Raw genomic sequence first — 10,996 nt, forward strand, 5'->3', positions numbered from 1 at the left:
TGGAAAATTCAGGGCTATGCCGTGTAGATGATGGCCTAACAGGAGGCTTTAAAATTTTCTTTCTAGTGTCCTTCGTTTGGGAGAAAAATGCAAAGGTACAAGACAGCTTTTCCTTGCCAATATCTCTCTTTTGCAAAGAGCTACGCATTGGAAAATTCAGGGCTATACCGTGTAGATGAAGCACTAACAGGAGGCTTTAAAATTTTCATTCTAGTGTCCTTCGTTTGGGAGAAAAATCCAATGGTACAAGACAGCTTTTCCTTGCCAATATCTCTCTTTTGCAAAGAGCTGCGCATTGGAAAATTCAGGGCTATGCCGTGTAGATGATGGCCTAACAGGAGGCTTTAAAATTTTCTTTCTAGTGTCCTTCGTTTGGGAGAAAAATGCAAAGGTACAAGACAGCTTTTCCTTGCCAATATCTCTCTTTTGCAAAGAGCTGCGCATTGGAAAATTCAGGGCTATGCCGTGTAGATGATGGCCTAACAGGAGGCTTTAAAAATTTCTTTCTAGTGTCCTTCGTTTGGGAGAAAAATGCAAAGGTACAAGACAGCTTTTCCTTGCCAATATCTCTCTTTTGCAAAGAGCTGCGCATTGGAAAATTCAGGGCTATGCCGTGTAGATGATGGCCTAACAGGAGGCTTTAAAATTTTATTTCTAGTGTCCTTCGTTTGTGAGAAAAATGCAAAGGTACAAGACAGCTTTTCCTTGCCAATATCTCTCTTTTGCAAAGAGCTACGCATTGGAAAATTCAGGGCTATACCGTGTAGATGAAGCACTAACAGGAGGCTTTAAAATTTTCATTCTAGTGTCCTTCGTTTGGGAGAAAAATCCAATGGTACAAGACAGCTTTTCCTTGCCAATATCTCTCTTTTGCAAAGAGCTGCGCATTGGAAAATTCAGGGCTATGCCGTGTAGATGATGGCCTAACAGGAGGCTTTAAAATTTTCTTTCTAGTGTCCTTCGTTTGGGAGAAAAATGCAAAGGTACAAGACAGCTTTTCCTTGCCAATATCTCTCTTTTGCAAAGAGCTGCGCATTGGAAAATTCAGGGCTATGCCATGTAGATGATGGCCTAACAGGAGGCTTTAAAATTTTCTTTCTAGTGTCCTTCGTTTGGGAGAAAAATGCAAAGGTACAAGACAGCTTTTCCTTGCCAATATCTCTCTTTTGCAAAGAGCTGCGTATTGGAAAATTCAGGGCTATGCCGGGTAGATGATGGCCTAACAGGAGGCTTTAAAATTTTCTTTCTAGTGTCCTTCGTTTGGGATAAAAATGCAAAGGTGCAAGACAGCTTTTCCTTGCCAATATCTCTCTTTTGCAAAGAGCTGCGCATTGGAAAATTCAGGGCTATACCGTGTAGATGAAGCCCTAACAGGAGGCTTTAAAATTTTCTTTCTAGTGTCCTTCGTTTGGGAGAAAAATGCAAAGGTACAAGACAGCTTTTCCTTGCCAATATCTCTCTTTTGCAAAGAGCTGCGCATTGGAAAATTCAGGGCTATGCCATGTAGATGAAGCCCTAACAGGAGGCTTTAAAATTTTCATTCTAGTGTCCTTCGTTTGGGAGAAAAATGCAAAGGTACAAGACAGCTTTCCCTTGCCAATATCTCTCTTTTGCAAAGAGCTGCGCATTGGAAAATTCAGGGCTATGCCGTGTAGATGATGGCCTAACAGGAGGCTTTAAAATTTTCTTTCTAGTGTCCTTCGTTTGGGAGAAAAATGCAAAGGTACAAGACAGCTTTTCCTTGCCAATATCTCTCTTTTGCAAAGAGCTGCGCATTGGAAAATTCAGGGCTATACCGTGTAGATGAAGCACTAACAGGAGGCTTTAAAATTTTCATTTTAGTGTCCTTCGTTTGGGAGAAAAATCCAATGGTATAAGACAGCTTTTCCTTGCCAATATCTCTCTTTTGCAAAGAGCTGCGCATTGGAAAATTCAGGGCTATACCGTGTAGATGAAGCACTAACAGGAGGCTTTAAAATTTTCATTCTAGTGTCCTTCGTTTGGGAGAAAAATGCAAAGGTACAAGACAGCTTTTCCTTGCCAATATCTCTCTTTTGCAAAGAGCTGCGTATTGGAAAATTCAGGGCTATGCCGTGTAGATGATGGCCTAACAGGAGGCTTTAAAATTTTCTTTCTAGTGTCCTTCGTTTGGGAGAAAAATGCAAAGGTACAAGACAGCTTTTCCTTGCCAATATCTCTCTTTTGCAAAGAACTGCGCATTGGAAAATTCAGGGCTATACCGTGTAGATGAAGCACTAACAGGAGGCTTTAAAATTTTCATTCTAGTGTCCTTCGTTTGGGAGAAAAATGCAAAGGTACAAGACAGCTTTTCCTTGCCAATATCTCTCTTTTGCAAAGAGCTGCGCATTGGAAAATTCAGGGCTATGCCGTGTAGATGATGGCCTAACAGGAGGCTTTAAAATTTTCTTTCTAGTGTCCTTCGTTTGGGAGAAAAATGCAAAGGTACAAGACAGCTTTTCCTTGCCAATATCTCTCTTTTGCAAAGAGCTACGCATTGGAAAATTCAGGGCTATACCGTGTAGATGAAGCACTAACAGGAGGCTTTAAAATTTTCATTCTAGTGTCCTTCGTTTGGGAGAAAAATCCAATGGTACAAGACAGCTTTTCCTTGCCAATATCTCTCTTTTGCAAAGAGCTGCGCATTGGAAAATTCAGGGCTATGCCGTGTAGATGATGGCCTAACAGGAGGCTTTGAAATTTTCTTTCTAGTGTCCTTCGTTTGGGAGAAAAATGCAAAAGTACAAGACAGCTTTTCCTTGCCAATATCTCTCTTTTGCAAAGAGCTGCGCATTGGAAAATTCAGGGCTATGCCGTGTAGATGATGGCCTAACAGGAGGCTTTAAAATTTTCTTTCTAGTGTCCTTCGTTTGGGAGAAAAATGCAAAGGTACAAGACAGCTTTTCCTTGCCAATATCTCTCTTTTGCAAAGAGCTGCGCATTGGAAAATTCAGGGCTATGCCGTGTAGATGATGTCCTAACAGGAGGCTTTAAAATTGTATTTCTTGTGTCCTTCGTTTGGGAGAAAAATGCAAAGGTACAAGACAGCTTTTCCTTGCCAATATCTCTCTTTTGCAAAGAGCTGCGCATTGGAAAATTCAGGGCTATGCCATGTAGATGAAGCCCTAACAGGAGGCTTTAAAATTTTCATTCTAGTGTCCTTCGTTTGGGAGAAAAATGCAAAGGTACAAGACAGCTTTCCCTTGCCAATATCTCTCTTTTGCAAAGAGCTGCGCATTGGAAAATTCAGGGCTATACCGTGTAGATGAAGCACTAACAGGAGGCTTTAAAATTTTCATTCTAGTGTCCTTCGTTTGGGAGAAAAATGCAAAGGTACAAGACAGCTTTTCCTTGCCAATATCTCTATTTTGCAAAGAGCTACGCATTGGAAAATTCAGGGCTATACCGTGTAGATAAAGCACTAACAGGAGGCTTTAAAATTTTCATTCTAGTGTCCTTCGTTTGGGAGAAAAATCCAATGGTACAAGACAGCTTTTCCTTGCCAATATCTCTCTTTTGCAAAGAGCTGCGCATTGGAAAATTCAGGGCTATGCCGTGTAGATGATGGCCTAACAGGAGGCTTTAAAATTTTCTTTCTAGTGTCCTTCGTTTGGGAGAAAAATGCAAAGGTACAAGACAGCTTTTCCTTGCCAATATCTCTCTTTTGCAAAGAGCTGCGCATTGGAAAATTCAGGGCTATGCCGTGTAGATGATGGCCTAACAGGAGACTTTAAAATTTTCTTTCTAGTGTCCTTCGTTTGGGAGAAAAATGCAAAGGTACAAGACAGCTTTTCCTTGCCAATATCTCTCTTTTGCAAAGAGCTGCGCATTGGAAAATTCAGGGCTATGCCGTGTAGATGATGGCCTAACAGGAGGCTTTAAAATTTTCTTTCTAGTGTCCTTCGTTTGGGAGAAAAATGCAAAGGTACAAGACAGCTTTTCCTTGCCAATATCTCTCTTTTGCAAAGAGCTACGCATTGGAAAATTCAGGGCTATACCGTGTAGATGAAGCACTAACAGGAGGCTTTAAAATTTTCATTCTAGTGTCCTTCGTTTGGGAGAAAAATCCAATGGTACAAGACAGCTTTTCCTTGCCAATATCTCTCTTTTGCAAAGAGCTGCGCATTGGAAAATTCAGGGCTATGCCGTGTAGATGATGGCCTAACAGGAGGCTTTAAAATTTTCTTTCTAGTGTCCTTCGTTTGGGAGAAAAATGCAAAGGTACAAGACAGCTTTTCCTTGCCAATATCTCTCTTTTGCAAAGAGCTGCGCATTGGAAAATTCAGGGCTATGCCGTGTAGATGATGGCCTAACAGGAGGCTTTAAAATTTTAGTTCTAGTGTCCTTAGTTTGTGAGAAAAATGCAAAGGTACAAGACAGCTTTTCCTTGCCAATATCTCTCTTTTGCAAAGAGCTACGCATTGGAAAATTCAGGGCTATACCGTGTAGATGAAGCACTAACAGGAGGCTTTAAAATTTTCATTCTAGTGTCCTTCGTTTGGGAGAAAAATCCAATGGTACAAGACAGCTTTTCCTTGCCAATATCTCTCTTTTGCAAAGAGCTGCGCATTGGAAAATTCAGGGCTATGCCGTGTAGATGATGGCCTAACAGGAGGCTTTAAAATTTTCTTTCTAGTGTCCTTCGTTTGGGAGAAAAATGCAAAGGTACAAGACAGCTTTTCCTTGCCAATATCTCTCTTTTGCAAAGAGCTGCGCATTGGAAAATTCAGGGCTATGCCATGTAGATGATGGCCTAACAGGAGGCTTTAAAATTTTCTTTCTAGTGTCCTTCGTTTGGGAGAAAAATGCAAAGGTACAAGACAGCTTTTCCTTGCCAATATCTCTCTTTTGCAAAGAGCTGCGTATTGGAAAATTCAGGGCTATGCCGGGTAGATGATGGCCTAACAGGAGGCTTTAAAATTTTCTTTCTAGTGTCCTTCGTTTGGGAGAAAAATGCAAAGGTGCAAGACAGCTTTTCCTTGCCAATATCTCTCTTTTGCAAAGAGCTGCGCATTGGAAAATTCAGGGCTATACCGTGTAGATGAAGCCCTAACAGGAGGCTTTAAAATTTTCTTTCTAGTGTCCTTCGTTTGGGAGAAAAATGCAAAGGTACAAGACAGCTTTTCCTTGCCAATATCTCTCTTTTGCAAAGAGCTGCGCATTGGAAAATTCAGGGCTATGCCGTGTAGATGATGGCCTAACAGGAGGCTTTAAAATTTTCTTTCTAGTGTCCTTCGTTTGGGAGAAAAATGCAAAGGTACAAGACAGCTTTTCCTTGCCAATATCTCTCTTTTGCAAAGAGCTGCGCATTGGAAAATTCAGGGCTATACCGTGTAGATGAAGCACTAACAGGAGGCTTTAAAATTTTCATTCTAGTGTCCTTCGTTTGGGAGAAAAATGCAAAGGTACAAGACAGCTTTTCCTTGCCAATATCTCTCTTTTGCAAAGAGCTGCGTATTGGAAAATTCAGGGCTATGCCGTGTAGATGATGGCCTAACAGGAGGCTTTAAAATTTTCTTTCTAGTGTCCTTCGTTTGGGAGAAAAATGCAAAGGTACAAGACAGCTTTTCCTTGCCAATATCTCTCTTTTGCAAAGAGCTGCGCATTGGAAAATTCAGGGCTATACCGTGTAGATGAAGCACTAACAGGAGGCTTTAAAATTTTCATTCTAGTGTCCTTCGTTTGGGAGAAAAATGCAAAGGTACAAGACAGCTTTTCCTTGCCAATATCTCTCTTTTGCAAAGAGCTGCGCATTGGAAAATTCAGGGCTATGCCGTGTAGATGATGGCCTAACAGGAGGCTTTAAAATTTTCTTTCTAGTGTCCTTCGTTTGGGAGAAAAATGCAAAGGTACAAGACAGCTTTTCCTTGCCAATATCTCTCTTTTGCAAAGAGCTGCGCATTGGAAAATTCAGGGCTATACCGTGTAGATGAAGCACTAACAGGAGGCTTTAAAATTTTCATTCTAGTGTCCTTCGTTTGGGAGAAAAATCCAATGGTACAAGACAGCTTTTCCTTGCCAATATCTCTCTTTTGCAAAGAGCTGCGCATTGGAAAATTCAGGGCTATGCCGTGTAGATGATGGCCTAACAGGAGGCTTTAAAATTTTCTTTCTAGTGTCCTTCGTTTGGGAGAAAAATGCAAAGGTACAAGACAGCTTTTCCTTGCCAATATCTCTCTTTTGCAAAGAGCTGCGCATTGGAAAATTCAGGGCTATGCCGTGTAGATGATGGCCTAACAGGAGGCTTTAAAATTTTCTTTCTAGTGTCCTTCGTTTGTGAGAAAAATGCAAAGGTACAAGACAGCTTTTCCTTGCCAATATCTCTCTTTTGCAAAGAGCTACGCATTGGAAAATTCAGGGCAATACCGTGTAGATGAAGCACTAACAGGAGGCTTTAAAATTTTCATTCTAGTGTCCTTCGTTTGGGAGAAAAATCCAATGGTACAAGACAGCTTTTCCTTGCCAATATCTCTCTTTTGCAGAGAGCTGTGCATTGGAAAATTCAGGGCTATGCCGTGTAGATGATGGCCTAACAGGAGGCTTTTAAATTTTCTTTCTAGTGTCCTTCGTTTGGGAGAAAAATGCAAAGGTACAAGACAGCTTTTCCTTGCCAATATCTCTCTTTTGCAAAGAGCTACGCATTGGAAAATTCAGGGCTATGTCGTGTAGATGATGGCCTAACAGGAGGCTTTAAAATTTTCTTTCTAGTGTCCTTCGTTTGGGAGAAAAATGCAAAGGTACAAGACAGCTTTTCCTTGCCAATATCTCTCTTTTGCAAAGAGCTGCGCATTGAAATATTCAGGGCTATACCGTGTAGATGAAGCACTAACAGGAGGCTTTAAAATTTTCATTCTAGTGTTCTTCGTTTCGAGAGTTTCCTTGTGCTGCCTCAGTTGGATCTCCTTCACTTGACAGGGGGGTGCCCGAGCAGCGACCCTCCCCAGCTCTAGCCCAACTCCTACTTACCTGCCAGGTGAGATACTATGATCATGAAGGTGCTTCTCCCAGGGCAAGGCTCACCCATTGCACTCTGGGTGTGCTGCTCCTGCGATTTCCCCAAATGTGGGAAACTTGACTGCATAATTTGTGTTTCCCCTGGTCGGCTCTCGTATAATTCAGATCTCTTTGTCTCAGGTCTCTCTCCAGCCTAGTTTGCTGTCTGTTTCCACTTCTCTTTTCTTGAGCCGCTCCCTTCTGTGCCCTTGCGCACTATCCTGACTTCTCCCGTCTGCTTAATTTGTGCCTTCCAACGCACAATGCGAACTACAGGTAGTGCTGCAGGGCCCACACCCTTTTACTTGCCTTACAGATCAGCTCTGGAGCTGTTACAGTGCCCAGCTGCTGCAAGAAATCAGCTTGAATGCTTCAGGGGCTGGGGCATAGCCAACATGAGCCCCACACCGAAGGAGGGTGGAGGTGTTTAATGCGAACTAGGGGTCATCCAAGCGCCGCAAAAGGCTGCCATGCCCTGCACGCCCCTTTTCTCTTTTCATATGCAGATGTAGGTCCCTGCGGCCCTGGCATTACCGCTCCAACTAGTCACCCCTGGCCGGGGTTCCCTGGAGGAGTGGGGACCCCTTAAATCAAGAGGTTCCTCCCCTCGAGGCACCCAAGGGCCAGAGGTGAAGCCCGAGGCTGTCCCCAGCACCCCTGGGTGGTGGGTGCCGGGCTGATAGCCATGTGTGTAAAAAAAGAATATTTTTTTTTTTTTGTAGAACTACAAGGCCCAGCAAGCCTCCCCCGCTTGCTGGTACTTGGAGAACCTCAAGTACCAGCAGGCAGGGAAATAACGGGCTTGCTGGTACCTGTAGTTCTACAACTACAAAAAATACCCAAATAAAAACACAAACACACACAGCGTGACAGTAAAATTATTGAGACAGGCTGTAGCATGTGGGTGCATGTAACCCTATAAAAGTGATGGATTGGGTGACTATTACAATACCCACTGTTGCTGTCTGAAAAATTATGGATTTATAGATTGCTCTGCCGAGACATGTTTTTTTCTAAAATGCACCACAGGTATGGATGGATAGTATACTTGACGACACAGAGGTAGGTAGAGCAGTGGCCTACTGTACCGTACTGCTATATATTATATTATTTATTATTATTATTATCCTTTATTTATATGGCGCCACAAGGGTTCCGCAGTGTCCAATTACAGAGTACATAAACAAATAATCAAACAGGAAAACAGCAACTTACAGTTGACGACAATATAGGACAAGTACAGGGTAAATAAACATAGCTACATCAGCAGATGACACTGGAATAAGTATCAGGTGGCAGAAGACTGCTGGATTTGGTGCAGCTGAAGATTATTAAAGTAAGAAAAGAGTAAGCACATGAGGGAAGAGGGCCCTGCTCGTGAGAGCTTACATTCTAAAAGGGAGGGGTAGACAGACAGGGGTGAGACAGATGGGGTACATAGAGAGCGTGGAACAGAGGTTTAGGATGAGATTTGGCTGGGTTTGGTGAAGAAGTGGGTCTTGAGAGCCCGTTTGAAGTTTTGTAGAGAGGTGGAGAGTCTGAGGGGGAGAGGTAGGGAATTCCAGAGAAGTGGTGCAGCACGTGAAAAATCTTGGAGGTAGGAGTGGGAGGAAGTAATCCGTAGGCAGGAGTCGGTGTGCATTAGCAGAGCGAAGAGGACGGGTGGGAGTGTAAAGCGAGATAAGATCAGAGATGTAGATGGGAGAGGAGTGGGTGAGGGCTTTGTAAGCAAGTGTGAGAAGCTTGAAATGGATTCTGAAAGGGAAGGGGAGCCAGTGAAGGACTAGTAAGAGAGGAGAGGTGGACGTAGTGCGTTTGGTGAGGAAAATGAGCCGGGAAGCAGCATTGAGGATAGATTGGAGTGGAGAGAGGTATTTGTCAGGAATGCCAGTCAGGAAGAGATTACAGCAGTCCAGTCTGGAGATGACCAGTGAGTGGATAAGAGTCTTAGTAGCATCCTGGGTCAGAAAGGGTCTGATCCTGGAAATATTTTTTAGATGAAAACGGCAGGTTTGTGAGAGGTGCTGAATGTGTGGTTTGAAGGAGAGGGAGGAGTCAAGGATTACTCCAAGACAGCGCACTTGGGGGGTAGAGGAGATAGTAGTGCCATCAATAGATAATGAGATTGTAGGAGGTGAGGTTATGCGGGAGGGAGGGAAGATGATCAGCTCGGTCTTAGACATGTTAAGTTTAAGAAAGAGCTGGGACATCCAGGAAGAGATAGCAGAGAGACAGTTGGAGATACGAGTGAGGAGAGTAGGGGAGAGGTCTGGAGAGGAAAGATAGATTTGAGTGTCATCAGCATAGAGATGATATTGGAAACCAAAAGAACTAATGAGCTTACCTAGTGAGGACGTATAGAGAGAGAAGAGAAGAGGACCAAGGACAGAACCTTGGGGTACCCCTACAGTTAGTGGAAGTGAGGGGGAGGTGGAGTCATGAGAGGAGACAGAGAATGAACGGTCAGAAAGGTAGGACAACAACCAAGAGAGGGCTGTGTTACGCAGACCAATGGAGTGAAGGATTTGCAGTAGGAGAGGATGGTCCACAGTGTCAAAAGCAGCAGAGAGATCAAGTAGAATAAGTAGAGAGCAGTGTCCCTTAGATTTAGCAGCATGGAGGTCATTGCATACTTTTGTAAGGGCAGTTTCAGTGGAGTGGAGAGGACGGAAGCCAGACTGGAATGGGTCAAGCAGTGAGTGTGAGGAAAGAAAGGAAGTAAGGCGGTTGTAGACAATACGCTCAAGGAGTTTGGAGGCAAAAGGGAGGAGAGAGATGGGTCGGTAGTTGGAGAGAGTGTTTGGATCAAGGGTAGGTTTTTTAAGAATAGGAGAGATGAGAGCGTGCTTGAAGGCAGAGGGGACAGTGTCTGATGAGAGGGAGAGATTGAGAAGGTGGGAAAGATGGGAAAAAGCAGAAGAAGAGAGGTGGCAAAGGAGGCGGGAGGGGATTGGGTCAAGTGGGGAGGTGGTGAGGGGACAGGAACGAATGAGGGCCATGACTTCCTCTCCAGATGCATGGGAGAAAGATGACAGAGTTGGTGCGAGGGATGGGGAGGGTTGGTAAGGGTTGGGAGAAGGCTGGTTACTGATAGTCTGGTGTTATGTGATGTCCTGACGTATGGAGTCAATTTTGGATGTGAAGTAAGTGGCAAAGTCAAGAGCAGAGAGTGAGGAAGGGAGACGAGGTGGAGGTGGGCAGAGGAGTGAGTTGAGAGTGGCAAAGAGGCGCCGGGGGTTGGAAGACTGGGAGGAGATGAGGTTCTTGAAGTATGACTGTTTAGCAAGAGAAAGGGCAGCACTGAAGGATGAGAGCATAAGTTTGAAATGGAGGAAGTCTGCCTTAGAGCGTGATTTCCTCCAGTGTCGCTCAGCCGTACGTGAGCATTTTTGCAGATATCTGGTGCATTTGGTGTGCCAGGGTTGAGGTGTTAATTTGTGAGGGTGAATAGTGGTTGGTGGAGCAACAGAGTCAAGAGCAGAAGTAAGGGAAGCATTGTATGTGGAAGTGGCTTGTTCAGGGCATGAGAGAGAGAGAATAGGAGAGAGAAGTGAGTCAAACAGGGAGGAAAGGAATGTGGTGTCAATAGCTTCAATGTTACGCTTAGTGATGGTAGCTTTAGGAGGTAGAGATGGGGAAGTCGAGAGAGATAGGTTGAAGGAGAGCAGGTGGTGGTCAGAGAGGGGAAATGGGGAGTTGGAAAAATCAGAAATATCACAGCGGTGAGTGAAGACCAGATCCAGTGAGCTCCCATTCACATGGGAGGGTGAGGAGGTCCACTGGGAGAGACCAAGTGAAGAGGTGAGGTTAAGGAGTTTAGAGGCAGGGGATTGTGTGGGGATGTCAATAGGGATGTTGAAATCGCCTAGGATAATGGTGGGAATGTCAGAAGAGAGGAAGTGAGGAAGCCAGGAAGCAAAGTTGTCGATTAATTTGGAAGCAGTGCCAGGGGGGCGGTAAATGACAGCTACTCTAAGATGGACTG

The 10,996-nt window shown here is 44.0% G+C and overlaps 1 non-coding gene across 1 annotated transcript; it reads left to right on the forward strand.

Moving 5' to 3' along the window:
- The first annotated feature begins 6,976 nt into the window (after window positions 1-6,976).
- LOC134952018 (U1 spliceosomal RNA) lies at window positions 6,977-7,139 on the forward strand. Its single transcript, XR_010184642.1, has one exon. It is a non-coding gene; the product is annotated as a U1 spliceosomal RNA (small nuclear RNA).
- The last annotated feature ends 3,857 nt before the right edge of the window (window positions 7,140-10,996 follow it).

The sequence above is a fragment of the Pseudophryne corroboree genome, chromosome 8 (genome assembly GCF_028390025.1).
Source record: "Pseudophryne corroboree isolate aPseCor3 chromosome 8, aPseCor3.hap2, whole genome shotgun sequence".
Lineage (NCBI taxonomy): Eukaryota > Metazoa > Chordata > Amphibia > Anura > Myobatrachidae > Pseudophryne > Pseudophryne corroboree.